Genomic DNA, 16,208 nt, shown 5'->3' with positions numbered 1-16,208 from the left:
GAATTGCTTTATGTTTTCTTCCAAACGATTTGATTGCTTAGGCTGCTTACTCGATAAAAGAAGCTTACTTCAAACTAGTGCCAGAAAACGTAGTCCTGAGCTAACGAACATTGGATACTACACTATGTGCAGTACTTATTTAGGGTAAATTGTTTGCCGTGACGGGTATGCGTTCGTCCGCAATCCTTGTAACCGGATGAACGAATTGCTCTTCTTCTATTTTAAGAAACGTGTAATCGTGCCACACAAAACTATGCGTCTTTACAAGTTTTTCAGCAAAAATCCGTTGTTACGCAGTCTCTTCGCACTCAAGGAACTTCCCACCAAGATCACAATTTTTTCTTTGCCCGAAATAGATGATCTTCATTGTTGCCAATTTTTGTACGGCTCTTACAAATTGCGAGGGAGATTTCCGTAAGACAAGTTAAGAAACCTCAATAGGTTTTAGATTTGAAGGGCTAAGAAGTTCGTTAAGATGGATTAAAAAGTCATTTTAGATATACGTGGATTTCTAAGGTAGCGATTAACAGCCTGTTGGGTTTTGTCGCTGTTTTGTTTGTTGTTGTCGCTTTCAGCCTAAAATGTAACTTCGCTAGGACTTTTTGCACATAGTGTGTTTGAGCGACACTTTTACGGGCTCATATCTACCAGTATCGCTTAATGCACAGTTCCTATTGAAAAGGTATTTACAGGTCAAGGGAGGCGTATTTTAAAACTGCCTAGTAGATCGTTTAGGTTACGAATTAAATTTAGAGTCGCAGTGGTTTGTATAACGGTTATATTGAATAATCATGTCCGTCACGAATGATGCTTCAAGCGCATGTAGGACATTACGTTAAAATTGCTGCTTTTTTAAATAAAAAAGTACAGTCGTAAGCAGCATAGCACAAGAAAAGGTCTCCACTTACGGCCGCACTCTGTATAATGTAAGCTCGGGCAAAACAACTAATACATCCTTACTGTTACCTGCTCGTACGTTCCTCATGATGTTTATATCGAAGTCGTGGTAAACTAACTTTACCGGCAGACAACTTTCCGGTTGGGCATATACACCTTAAGACTTCAAAGCATCTTTTTAAATTACCTGATTTCTTTTGGTAAGCTTCGTGTACATCAATGGCCACGTGGCCAGTCCAATAACTTAAGAAAGGTTCCATAAATGCACATTAGGCAGGCCGGACAACATTTATAGGCACACTAGCTGTATAATGGTGTATCTGGTGGACACATGCGTGTCCACCAGATACACGATTATACAGGGACGACGTGTCTGATCTGCAGATTCAGATCATATTGTACCAGAATTCAAAGACCGACGGTCGATGTGGAACGTCGTTCGAGTAAAACTCCGTTATTGCTGTTAAGAGGCATCTCTGTTTTTTACGATGATTCCCCATTAAAGAAATGAACATATCGCAGTCGTTCTCTGCACTTCACCATGCATCTGACTTATCTCGTCTAGAGCTCTAGTTGTGTGTAGAGATCTGAAATAGAATCGAAGCGCTATCATCAATGGAACAATACTCTTTCCCGTTGTGGTGGTACACTAGAAGACAGCAAAACAGCTGATCTAGAAGATGAAATAGAATGGCCATAGGGCCGACATCTACAGGGTATCAATTGAAGTGATTGCTTCCATGGACGGACTGTCCTAGAGTCCACCCTGAAGAAGCAATTGCAGGCATGTATGGTTAAGTATAAATTAGACAGGATCTTAAATTAAGCGAAGTACCAAACCGATTTATGAGTCTTGTCCGTCTCGTTGTAAGTGTTGTCACCTTATGCTCCAAGTCACATAGATACAGAGAGTATACCGACAACTAGTTACATTGATTAAGCAATATGGTATTCGTTAGACGAAGTTCTCAATTGGGCAAGTTGCCTACAGCCTGATGTGCCGTCTAAAGCACTTTGCTGCAATTTCGGGGCAAGCAAGCAACTGTGCTTTGGCGCATTTTCTGGCCTTCTGATTTCTTGAAAGTAGGATATCTTGCTGTTTTAGATCGCAAATTGACTTGCAATTGTTTATCTACAAGCTTCGGAAGAAGAACGGACCCTCGTTTTGTGTAAGGTTAACTTTTAGGTAATAAACTGGAAGCAGCTGTTCACTATCTACTCACTCATAAATATCAGGTTTCGAATATTCGTTTAGAATAAATTCATTCGGTAAAGACTTGGCTTTTATGTCTCGAAACGTTAACCAAATGTTACATTAAACTTTACCATTAAAATCTATGGGAACAACATCCAAAGCGCTAAAAAACGAGCATCTTGCCAAAGAACTTTAAGTTGGTGAGGACATAGGTAACGATCATTTTGACACGACTTGACATGTCTAGCTTTCTTAATCTATTTTTTCCAATAGTATTTTACTACAATTGTTAATTTCTAAGCTTTATATATATAAAATTGCAAAGGATCTAAAAATATATAAATTATATTTTTAAAATGCCTAGATTCACAGTAGCAGATTGTGTTCTTTACAGAAAAAGTAAAAATGCACAACATAATAATAGGAAGGCTTTCATTCATCGTAGATCGTACTCTGTCCTCCGAGATGTACCTGACTTCTAGTGCCATTTTCTTAGCTTTTAAAAGTCGACAAAGTTTTATAGTGCATGGCAAATTCTTGTTATCAGCACGAAATATGCGTGTGTATGCATACATGGTGTGCTTCCGACCAAATGTTAATGTAGTGTTGATAAATTTATGGAAGATGCCTGTTAACATTCAGTTTTCCCTTTAATTTTTTATGGCTGGGGTGGTTAAGGGAAATTTGTCCCGGAGGTGTCACAGTTGCTTAACTTAATAATTTTTTAAATTAATTAAACTCTCCAAACACAATTAATGCTTAGAATTTTACCTTATACCCTTACCTTACGAATACGGTTTTTGCCAATAGAGAGCACCTATGAAGGTATATACCTAGGTTTTCACTAGGAATGTCGTAAAATCTGTCACTGTCTGTAATTTAAAATTAAAAATAACATACAAATAATGTGCCAAATCGAAATGTTTGAGTTAATAGGCTCTATTTGTTTTGTTAGTTAGTTACCTTTAAACATCAACAACAAAATGAAAAGGAGCCCGTGAGTTGCAGTGAATCTAATTATCAGTTGTTACTGAATTTGTATTTTCCTTTCGCATTAATAATCTCGCTGAAAGCACATAAGAGTTATTTCTTATGACCCTTGGATCTGGAGACAAAGCACGCGGGTTCACTATGTGGACCACAACAGTGCACGCAGGCTAGTGTTGCATGAATTTCTAATAAGAAGGCTTACAGACATGAAGCAGTCTCACCTTTTAGAACAGGTGTTTTATAGAGACGTTTTGACTAGGCGAATAGATCGAGTAAGTTTAAAAGTTGAATTATAGATAACAACGGACATATAAATAGGTCCGTGCAAACGATAAACTAACGATCGCAGTAATTAACCAAAAATTAGGTACACTAATGAATAAACTCTAGACATGCGTAGGCCAGCAGCGGGACAGAGACTGCTGATAAGCTGGCACTGATAGTCAGCTATGGTCATACGTGACTATACCTTACTGACCATACCAAATTGACCCAACTCTCCTGTTTTGTCGAGGGTAACAGGATTGTGTCCTGATCGACGTGTCCAGTGTTGACTCGATTCCACTATTGCCAAACGGAGGATTCGAGCTACTGTATATACAAGAGCAGTTTCCTGGCTTCTTTGTGCAGTTCATCGTAAGCGCAAAATCCCGTTCGGCAAACAACGCACTTTTCTTTCTTCGCCTCGATGACTTCTACCAGCAGCAACCGCGGGAGGATTGTTGTGCTGGCTACAGTCGTGTACTCAGGCATCGCCGTTGACCGAGCACTCTTGCCAAACCAACGCTGAACAATGCTCTACTCAAGGACTACCGACCGCTATGTGATCGCGACAAAAGCGGAGCTACCATAATCTATGAACACAGCATTCCTACCACACCAGCTTGAGTAAAGCTTGTTATAACACTTTCTATCTTACCTGTTAGAAAAGAGTGCGAAAAAACGGTAATTTTTTGAAGGTGTACACAATCAAAACTGGACAATACGAGGTAAATTATTTACGTTGGCATATACTTTACTCTGGAGTGCCTACTTTTGCTTATTTCTAACCGGTCATAACAGTCTAGTGCCAGGTTCAGGTAATCGGGCGATCCAATTGTATTACGTACGTCGGAAGATTTTTTAGGAAAACATGACGTTGGTCGACCGAATCTAACAATTATAAATAAAAGAGGCATCTATTACACTGATTTATGTATGTGTGGCATATCTCTAGGAGTGTAGTGAACTCTTCTATATAAACCTATCTCTGTGGCATAGCTTTCAAACCTAACCTGACGTGCTGCTCATCTTATGGATACAAGTGAGTATAATCGATTTCGTAGCACGTGCCACTAGCAATCTAGCGAGAGGCAAATACCGCTGGCGTGCTAGCCGAAGCCAAAGGCCTTTCAGAACTGTATATAAAAGACTCTATCAGCAAACTCCTAACCATACTGAGCCACACTGAATCGTATTCAGAGGTAACGTTGATATTAAGACTGTCAACTCTATGCTATGTAAACTTAACACAAAAATATTTCTAGGGGATGATTAGGTAATCAGGCGCCACTCACTAACTGCACGAAGATTTTGCAGAATCTACTTAGGATAAAGGTCAGTAATCGGTACTTTCGACGCGACAAGCTGATATGAAGCAACGTACAGATGAAGACCGTCCATAACTTCTAGATGTTTACGGTGAATTTGTTGCGTTGTAAAGAGCACATAATCGAAAAAGAGAAACGATTTTACCCGATTTTGTTTACTCTCATCATTGGTATGTTGTTGACCGTGAAGGAGCGGCGTTAGAGACTTCTCTCAAACTCAGCAAACCCTGTGTAACTGACACTATTTACTGTGCACCTATTCCAATCAATGTAATACAAGGTGGGTGATCAGCACCTCATGAATTTCGGAGACATCGAAAATTGCTTTTCCTATTCATTGGGGACGCAGGGCCAGCGATTCGTGCTCTGTCTGAAAGCGGTTCAGGTCAAAGAAGCGTGACCAAGGTAGAGTTTCGTCAGGAAATCCTTTTCGCCAGATATTTATGTCTTTTGTTCGGAAATGTAAACCTCTAAATTAGATGTGCCCTCGCAAAAACCTGAAAAACAGTTCAATTATTTCGTGATAAAGACGTTGTTCTATTAAGGACAACTGCTTTATCTTCTGCTTTCAACAAAATCATCCTACCGAGAACACCACACCGATAACTCTTCAATGAAAATCGCAAAACAGCAGACGGTAGCTGTCAGAGGCCGTATATTCTTGTTATCTTCTCTTACCGGTGTCGCATACTTTTCGATGTCTCAATATTTTTTGCTATACCGTTAATGTTGTACTTCCGCCCCCCTACGAATGTACATAACAATAGCGATCGGAAAAGATGATGATGGTGATGGTGATGACGCGACAATATTTTGGTCTCCAGGTTAATGTGAAAGCCATCGTCAACTCTGTAACAACGGGTTCTGTTCGCTGGAAATTACCAGTATTGCACATTAACCTTTGGCAACATTGAACGGCTACTTGTTTGAGCAATTCGACCATATTCCGGTAGCAAAACGGCTCCCGACCGATTTTATCTTTCGCGACGGAAGCCCCACAATTTTTGGTGCGGCACCTACCTTTCGTCGCTTGCTTATTGCTGTTGAGCCATACCGTTCAGTCAACGCAGCAGGTTTGTGCAGTCCTCCGCTCGATAACGTCTGCTGCGGTCTCGGCCAGTCTCTTGCTGCCTCTGTTGTCGTAGTCGTCAACACTACCCCTAGCGGCAGCAGTGACATTCCCAGCTGATTCCGCTGCTCTGAACCTTATCTACATATTTTTTCTCTTTGATACTTTTCTTGAAGTCCTTGCCGTTTACCTCGCAGCAGCTGACGATCACTCGGCCGACGACGACGATGATGTTAGTGGTGGTGATTACGATTATGATGATGATTGTGGTGATGACGATGATGATTCTTTGGCGGCGATAAGTTGCGGCCCCGTCCTCTTCTTCAGCGGGATGGGCGGCCGGATGGGCGTATGGTTTCTGATACATCGGCCGCAGCACAGCATCGAGCAATGCAGTGCCGCTATCGAATGCCATCGAATAGATAAGAGTCGCGTGAGACGACCGGTTTCACGCATCCCTCTTTTGTCATCGAAATTTGCCCAAGGGATTGCATCGCAAACGAGCAGCGATCGTTGTCGGCAGCGTCGTCGTCATCGACCTGCTTCAACGACCCCTAGAGACCATCGCGCCCTGTTGTCATCTTCCGCTGGCAAAATACCGTACGATTATTCAGGCCCTCTGTTTGGTGCAATAGTGGGGCACAGATCCGGTCCGAGTTTGTTTTGGATGGGACAGAAAAATGTTCTGCTAAGTATGGGGAAGATGTTGTTTCTGGTTGAAATGGTAAGTCCGATTGCGGGTGAACCATTCCGCTTGCGTATACAGTGGTTTTGTATATACGTACAATTTCTTAAATGATTAGGTATCGTTATTATTGGAAATTCTTTCCAGTTAAAACACCAACGAACGCACTCGTACTAACCGCTTTAACAAAAGAAAATTGAAATTTTTCGTGGCAAATTATTGTTGCAATTTGACCAGTGTCAAGATTACCGCCCGCTTAATATCTTGATGGTTCGAAAAGAGAACATGATGTTGATACGCTTAGTTCTAGCTTTTAAGACTTATATTACCACTTGAACAATCGATAGATTATTTTATCGCGTATTAAAATGTTTCGAGTTCTGCTTTATATTTAACAGTTCTACTGTGTAAGCTTATATCGGCATTTTGATGTGAATTTACAATAAAGAAGGAATATGGTGCCAACGGCATTTTTCATGGCCCGTTTAGATGCCAATACGACAACATGACGATAGCCACCACCTGCAAAAACCTATCCGTGTTTTTCCACTATAATTCAGTTCATATATATTGGGTAGTCGAAAAGGTAATCACGTGTTTCCTAGCTAGATTCTCTGTAGTCATATATCTCAGGTGATATGGGTCGTGTCAGGTCAGCGTTGGTGTCATTTAAAAACTGAGATTTGATAGTGATAGATATGCTAAAATTTTAACCTTTATTCAAAGTAGAGCGCTTTAAAGATAAGTTGAATTTCCGCGAAAAAAATCGTTATCTTTTACAACTTCATTACGATAAAGGCGTACACGTTGCCTAAGCTTATAAAAAAATTACACCATTTATAGTCAAGACCCGTTATCGCAGGAAATGCCCCAAGATGGTTCTGTCGTTTTCGTTCTGAAAATTCTGATATGAAAGACGCTTCTCGTAATGCTCGACCAATTATGAAAGACGTTGAGGAAATGATTACGAAAGTTGAGTAGGACCGATACGTGAGTAGTTAAGACAAACAGTTTGAAACCATTTAAAAAGAACTGGCTACAGAAAGAAGCTCAATATTTGCATGCCACACAAACTGACAGAACACAATTTTCTCGGTCATATTTCCATCCACGAAATTCTAAGAAAACGTTACGAAATCGAGCTACTTCTAAATCGGTTGATTACGAGTGGTTAAAAGTAGACCTCATAAGACGGTAATGTGCAAAAAAATTATGGCCAAAGTGAAACTCAGCAGTCCGTGGCGAAACCTTGACCAACACTGAAGAAGGTCACACTTGGAAGGGAACTATGCATTGTGAACTGTTGCCAGCCAGCAAAATGATTGACTTGGACTTTCTTGGAACAATTAAAAAGATTACAATCAGTCAATCGAAAAACCGACCGGAATTAGTGAACAAAACTTGGGTAAACATGGGTACGAAGCTTACAGCATTAGGCATATAGCTGGATTTTACACCATCAGGCTATTTATCCGTGTCAGTTTCTGCCGAACTCCCTTAACGGTGTTAATTCAGTTTTAATGGAGGAAAGCAAAAATCACCTATTTTTCGTCCAAGAACCACAAACGTTTCATAGAGATGAGATTATGGTGTTACCAATAAAATGCAAAAAGGTCATCAACCGAAACAGTGCATATTTAGTTTAGCAATATTAAAAAAAAAAAAAAAATATATATATATATATATATATATATATTAAAATCTAAAATCCTCAAGGGACATACGCTTTATTTTGTACATAAGTGAAAAAAATAAATATATAAGCAAAAGGAACGATAGTTGAAAGGTATTTTGGTATAGAAAGTAACAAATATGTGGGTTTTGTTGAACATCAAGGGTCAGTCGTCAATACCTAGACTAAACGATAAGCTTCGTATCTGCTAGTTGAGTCGTTTCGGTCAGTTCACACTAATTAGAGCTGGCATTGTCGTCAGTAGTGTGCACCCTTTTGCGCATTTTTGAGATGTTAGACTTTGAACGATAATTATTGCATTGCACGTGGCTCTAGGAGCATGACTGTTGAAAATATGGAGTAAACGTCGTTTTTATTCGAAGTAATCTAGATAAGGTAAAAAGTTTACCTCTATATACCATTCGAGAACGCTCTCTTTTCCTCCTGTAAGTTCGTTTCATGATAAAAGGACTTCAATCTAGGGTTCGGGCTTCAAGTGAAAATGTTTCAGGTGATTTTAGGGCACTAACTTTGATTCGCCTTCTGCGGAAGAAGCACCGAAATGGCTTAGTATATTTGTGTCATGTGTGGGAACTACCTATTACTCTTAACATCTTGCGAATACCACCCACTTATGAATTATTATGAATCACAAAAAGTGTTGCCCTATGCACACGAAACAAGAAAAGTAATAAATGGTTTTAGAAAATACGTTTACGCCCAAAATGTACCTATACTTTCATCTGTAAAAGAGCAAGATTTGCGTTTGGTAAAATTGGAAAAATCGTATACATTAAAAAAACGTTTTACGACAATAAAACGGTAGATACAAATCGAGTAAACGAGATTGTCCGATGGAATACATCCGATAGACGGGCAAGGTCATTATTTTCTGTCGCAATGCCAATATACACATGGTAATGATTGTTTCAGTTAAACATCATGATCCAAACCTCATGCAGACTGATCACCGTCTTTTCAGAAAAGTAGCCGACGAAATTCATAATAGGGCGCTTGAAATAAAGACTCTTTTAAAGCTAACCAGGCGTATGTTTCAATATCACACTAGAAAATTGTTGAAATAAATGTATTAACTAAGATAGGATAGAGAAGATCGTAAAAAGCGACGACGAATACGCAGTTAATCTATTTGTTTGCTAAGATTTCAAACTCAAATTCTACTTTTTAAACGTTTCTCTGTTTATTAACCTAGTATTACACACGCCCGCTTATGTAAAATATTATCGCGTCTTTGAATTACTGAGACGACCATTGTTAGAACACGAAATGAGAACGGACTGCTCCTATAACTTGAGTCGTACTGTGTCCTGTTCGATGGCAAGGGTATTTGCATCGAAAGATTTCAGGCCTTATTTTAGAAAAGATCAGAAACGCACATATGTATTACAAAAAAAAAACAGCAAACGTATTTCAAAGGATAGTTTAAGTTGGCTACATAGTAAAATAGAAACTACCTAGACAGGCACAGCAAACCTTACAAACTGAACATATTTGCTTAGAAGGAAAATAAGGTGCCATGTGGGTGAATGACGCGGACTCACGTTGAAAGGGCCTAAAACGTGCCGAGGCGTAAAGATAATGATGCCGATGTAAAGAAAAATAAACGAACAAACACGCTTGGCATGTAAGGACGACACCAAGCACCAGTGCATAGATAACAGCCCGCAAGGACAACAAGTGCGTTAAAGTTTGCTAAAGATTCGACCGTTTTCTCGAACGGTTTTCAATGTAAATTTATCAGTGGTATCAGAGGCGACAACTTCCTGTCAAACAACGGCCCATCATCGGTTCGATCAGACACAAAAGTTTCAACAAAAGAACTCCTCTTCGGGGCACCAGGTCTACTAAGTACCAACGTAGGAAAATATAGGCAAAAAAATGCTTACAGAACATACGATGATTACTTGAAGATACAAATCAATCATGAAGCAAGACAATCATGATCAAGTTGTCTTTAATCCAACCAAAAGAACCTAATACGGAGCAGAATTTATCGAATACGTCCCAATGTAAGTTTTTGCACACCACTGGGCTACTTCCTTACTCCTGTCCTGATTTTCTTGGAACATTGAAAATGCCAGTCTTAAAAGACTACAAAGAAAAGACCGTGACTCTCTGTGGTCACCATGGACATGACAACCGTTGTCCGGCCGTTACTGGTGCCACCATCCTGAAAAAAATGGCGACAAATTTAAGCTTGTTTGACAGCAATTCGCCCTGTTTCAACCCCAGTAACCCTGTCGTTGGCTCTCCCTCGAAGCTTCCCGTCAGTTTCCCACTACCTTCGGTTTGGGCTCCCGACTCAAAACCAAATACCACCTCTCTTCCCATCCCTCGTCCGATGGTCTGCCCACACCATCATCGTTCTGCTCCATCTTTAGTCGACCCAGATAAACCGACTAGGCTGGCTGGGGGGACAGTATCGAGGGTTGAAGGAGATGCTAAAAGAGCTTGGCAAGGGGTAGTGATGGCGCTGGCGAATGGGCAAGAGATGAGATGGAGCCGTCAGGGGGCATTATGGGATTCTGTTGGGAAAAGGAGGGGTTCTCGGCGGCAGCGCTATCTAAGGGGGAGACATGAAGGAAGCTTGGGAGCCTTATCCTTGTGGAGATGGCGGGTAGTGTAGTAGGTGGAAAGGCGAAGGGGGCGCCTCTGTACCGTTCCGAAAGCTGCTTTTCAAAGGGGTTTTTCTGGGGACAGAGGGAGCTGTGTGCAGCGAGTGGGAGGAGCTTGTTGTTCGCAGGCTCCGCCTGTGCCCCTGCCCCGCTGGGCGCCCAGTCATCCTCTTAGCGCCTAACGGCAGCCGCCGCCACCGCAGCAGCAGCAGCAGCAGGCCGCCGTGGATGTGGCCCCCAGCAAGCCATCTGCTGTTGGCCCCAGCACTTTTCCCTAGCAGCGTACTCCGGCGGCGCCCAGATCCAGCAAGCTCCTATATGGCAGTCAGTGAGGCTAACTCTAGTTGACGTTACGTCCGCCGCACGGCAGCAGCAGATCTCAAGCTTGAGGCGGCAGCGGATTCTTTAGGCACCAGCTTCAGGCGGTTTCGTCAGTGTTCATTGACTACCACAGGTCGCTCAGGAGCAGCCTTAGGTGTTTCCCATTACTCTAACAGGCTTGATTACGAGCACTAAAGATAGTTGTTTTAGATTTGCACAAGAACAACAAACTGGAGTACGATTACGAGGGACACGAGTAGAGGGACGTCACAAAAACTACCCATGGTGTTTGACAAGGACACGAACAGGCTAGATGCAGTGAGCCACGACTGTATGATCTAGCAGTAGAAATGTGCGCATGTGTGAAGAAAATAGTGAGATGGATTTGAATCTAATGGAAACAGCCGGTTTAGTGAAGGTGTAGCTGCTGCAGCTAGAGCAACGCTAGTTCCAGCGAAAGCAACTGGAAGCGGCCAAACGGCTTGCGCGGCCAAAGGACGAGGGTGTGCCAGGGCTATCGGACACACAGACCTATGCCTGACTGCCTGTCCGCTGCCTGAAGAGCGTGCCGACGGATGTTTGATTTGGAGTCCGCCGCCATGATAGAGGCCGCGCCCTGAGCCTAAGCCCCGGTTTCCGGGTTGGCTACTGCATGTGTCGTCAGTCGGAGCAGCTGAGTAAAGCTGCTGAAACGGCTGAAGTTGGCCCGGGGCGGATAGCAGGCATCGCCGATAGCCCGGTGACCTTATTGTATATGGTTTTGTTTAGTGTCTCATACTAACGACGCCTGGCAGGTGTGCCGAAAATCACGTGCATACCGTTGGCAATATGTTATTGTCTTAGTAGTGCTGGACGACAACGCGCAATATTACAAAGGAAAGCTTGCATCCAATAGCGCGTTTTGTCTCGTGTCTTGTGTGTTTGCCGAAAGCCTTGTGGCGTGCTTGTGTGGGATCCAGGAGGCCAATCTATATCGTCCAGTGATTATTCAGTTATCGTATCGGGAATCAACGATGTCTTTCCTCGCCCTCGATTCTTGCAGCGCCGCCGCTGCATCCTGGCAGGTACGTGTAAATTCCAAGATTTTATTAACATATAAAAAGCTAAGAGCTCAATTTATCATTACTACTAGTAATCACTTTCAAATGATCTCTAGCGAAATCCAGCCGAAAAATTGCACAGTGTTAAAGGAAGACTGTTAACACCCTCTGTAGTCAAGAATAATACTGTTTTGGCTCAGAAACATCATTTCGAAAAATCTACGATTGTGTGGAAAATATAGACATAAACAGTAAGTCATTTTAACTTAATACGTTTGATTTTTGGAGGCTTAAAAAGAAATTGCTTAAAACCTTTCCTTATTAAGCCTGCTTTCCCATTTAGTGTCAGTCAATGATTAATGGGGCTACTGGGATGGCGAGACAATAAAAAGTAATGAGGCAAGAGTTTTCTGAAACGGTCGAGTATCTTGCTAGAGTCTGACCAGTAATCCAAACAGGGTTCGATTGATTAAATATCTTTCGGTGTTCCTGTGCGAGCCTACCTAAATGGATCATCATTTCATTAATTTAAGCAGGCATGTGTCTTTGCCACTGCGATAGCCCAATCTGGCAAGTTTTTCAAAGCCAAATTTTAACCTAATTATTTTAGGCTTTTACGATCTTCTATTGGTGGGAGCCCCTTCAATTGAAGCATCCCTCATCGGCTAATACTAATCGATAAAAAGACCTATCACTTTTTGTGCCGGAATGAAGTGTAACTTATGGTTAACAGTCACTATTTCAAAAACTATATTTTGTTACTACCGTCCACAGCTAGAGCTTGCTGAAGTAACTGGCCGGCTCGACTGGCAGAACCGACACGAGCGTCTTCTCAGTGTCCCCATCGAAGCCGCATTTTCCATATAGTCACGTATTCCCCAAAGTTATGTCTGCCAGATTATAAATGTCAACTTTTAGCAGTAGGATAAACATCGGCGATCCTGAAACTTACTAGAAAATATGTTCTTACATTCCCTTGAAGACTGAGATCAAGTTTTTAAATATTCTCAATCTAAGCTATACACTGCAAACAAAGCGATTTGTTTGGAACGTAATATACAAATGAACTGAAGTTATTTAATTAATCATTTCTTGCCAAAATATGTTATACCAGGTAAGCGTTCCAAATAAGTATATATAATAAATTTAGTAGTAATTTCTTCATACGAATTCAAGCAATTTTCTAGAACATTAGCTCATTGATAGCAAGTCTGATATTTTATGTAAAATATGTGATGGTACGTATACACTTGTATTTTTCCCCGACAAACCCGCACTCCATACGTCAATACTAGAATACTCTGCACGACGTACGATGGCAACGATGAGAAGCATCCGTTACCGCTGCTGTTATGTCTGCGTTTCGTAACAGTGGTAAATGTGGTATCATTACATGTAAGGGGGAGCTTTTAACAATGTAAACCCGCTGTTTTGTCACTATGTCTAAAATTCCAACAAGATTAGAACCGATTCCGTTTAGAGAAGAGCAGATATGAAACCGAACAACCGGATATTTCACGGGAGTTTGACTATTGTCCTTATCCAGTGCTACTTCTACGCTTCGCTGCTGTTCGTCCGTCTACTTGACATCTTTATCTTCTTCTCGACTGACCTGACCCGCACGCCATGATCATCTTCTCGTACTCTAGTCGCGCTTCTGGATAGATTTAGGCGACTACTAGCCCGGCAGATATCACTGAAATCAATCCTCTACAGTAGGGGTAAAGCACCATCGATGAAGAGCACTCTAAGCTGGCCGCGTACGCACATCTCCTATGTGACCATCTAGCGAGGCCTGTTCGACGAGTCTGTCAACTATGCAGGCGGGAGAGGGGTGCCTGAACGGCCGGCCGGCCGGCCGTGTGAAGACCCCTCTCGACTCGACTATGCTTCTTGTCTCGACACTCACTCCTCTGCCAATTCAAGTAGAGCTGATGTCATTGCGGCTCTTGTTCGCGCTACCAGTCTCCTTTCTTTCCTCCTGTTGGCTTCAAGGCGAAGGAGAGAAACGGCGATGCGGCGACCAGATTTCTCTGACTGGTCTGATCTCGTCTCATCTCTTCGCTCAGTTTCAAACTCTAAAATGTTAAAAACTCTGACACTTCACATACACACAATGGTGTTGATGTTGCTACTGCTGCTAATGATCATGATGATGCTGGCGCTGATCTTGATGGCGATGATACTAGATAGAGATAGATACCGGAGGGGGGTGGCCATTATGATCTGGACGAAACCGAACACCATCTCGTTGTCACCCTACTCTGCTCAGCTTGGTTTTGCTGACTGGCGTGACAAGATGCAAGATGATGGACATCTATCTCACTTCATATAGGAGTATAAATGACACCGTCATCAAAAGGCGAGATCATCTACCCGCTCGTACGGATTCGACAGTGATAGTGGTAGTGTAGTACAAGGGCGACAGTGGAAGTCGCAGTTGTCTGCTAGCGCCGCCATCGGAAGATAGTTGGACTCCGTAGCGGCTGCCGCTGCGTTCGGTGAAGGTGTCATTTCATCATCATCGTTTGTATCATCATCTGCGACCGCTCCCAATTTGTTCCACCTCGAAAAGACGACCATTGCCATCGCTATAAGACACGTGATAAGTAGTCCGCTACAGCTGCCCTAGACCTTATGCATTAACAGCAGCGGCGGCGGCGGCGGCGGCGGCGGCTTGTATAGCTTACCAATACAACCACAAGATACAAACAACGTTGCTCAGGATATCGCGAAAGCTTTTGTGCTCGATGCCTCAAGGGAAAGATGCAGTTACCGAAGGAAAGCTAAATCGCTCACGAAAGACTAAGCGTAAAAATGTAGTTACGAAGATAAGTACCTCGAACGGTAGCCTCTGCCCCCTATAAATGGCTAAAATAAGTTACTAAGCTAGTAGCCGTTTGCACTCAAGTTCATATCTGTACCTAGCGGGGCTGCTATTGTTCTTCAAAGATTCTTCTGTTTCCTGCTTTAAAGTGTTCCCGTCGCGTGTTGTTTCTAGCGATCTATAGCATTACATCATAAAATGATAAACTTTATTTGTAGGATAAGCGTTTTAATGACATGCATTAATACACATGCACTTCAATCGTTATGCGATTTAGTAAAACGCCATTGCATCTAAAAGGACTTGAACCAAATTGGTGATGGCATGTTCGTTAGGCACATATTCACTGAATTCTGGGAAGCTGTCCCTCACTCACCCTACACCTCACAATATCGTGAATTATTGTAAAACGATCATACTTCGAGTGCGAATTTAGCGGCGTAGTTTATTACAAATACATTATAAAAAAGGCAGTGTTCCACGTTCGAGAACGTATTTACTTAAAATACCATAGCGAATGGAAAGCTTGCAGTACAAGTGAGGTTTCATACTTCAATAAGACGAGGAGACTCTCTAAAGGGGAAATTACTGCGGAGGGATAATGGGGTTCAGGAATTGCCACCGAATAATTGTAAGTCATCAAACTTTATGTTAGGCTAGATGTGACGCGGTTAAAATTTATTTATATTAGGGTGGGTTGATGACTAGGTAGACAGGTTGTTTGAAACAGGATAATTCCTATATTAATAATTGACTCTAATAATAAGATAAAATTAACGGATCGGACTAGCCAAATTAATTAACAAAAAAAAAAAGAGGGTGCGGGCTGAAACCTGCGAATCAATTCAAGTTCACAAACATTAATTTTCACTGAATAATAGTCATCCAAGTTAAGCATATGTAATGCTATCAATTATTGCGAAATTGATTTTGACAGTGTGGGTGCGCCTTTAGGAATAGTTCCATACACGCTACCGTTCATCCCCTCTACTAAGTTATTTAATCTCCGCGAATATGCCCTACATAATGTTTCCAAACAATGGCGGCGTGCAATTGTTTCGTGTCCACCTCGTATCCTCAGCCCTTCGAGAGAACACTGTAGTTTACAAAAAACAGACTGCGTTCCATTGCCGAGAATTGTTGTTCTATTGCGAAGAAGTCTATATTTTGAAATGTTATGGAAGATATTCTTGTAAATCATATATCCACCTCTCCGCACTGGCCTGCGCCTTCAATCCCCCCCCCCCAGGACAGGATTCAACAGAAGGAAATCAAGGTACATTCAAC

The sequence above is a fragment of the Varroa jacobsoni genome, unplaced genomic scaffold (assembly GCF_002532875.2).
Source record: "Varroa jacobsoni isolate VJ856 unplaced genomic scaffold, vjacob_1.0 contig00929, whole genome shotgun sequence".
In the NCBI taxonomy this organism is placed as follows: Eukaryota; Metazoa; Arthropoda; class Arachnida; order Mesostigmata; family Varroidae; genus Varroa; species Varroa jacobsoni.
The sequence above is the reverse complement of the archived record's forward strand: the minus strand, read 5'-3'. Positions refer to the sequence as shown.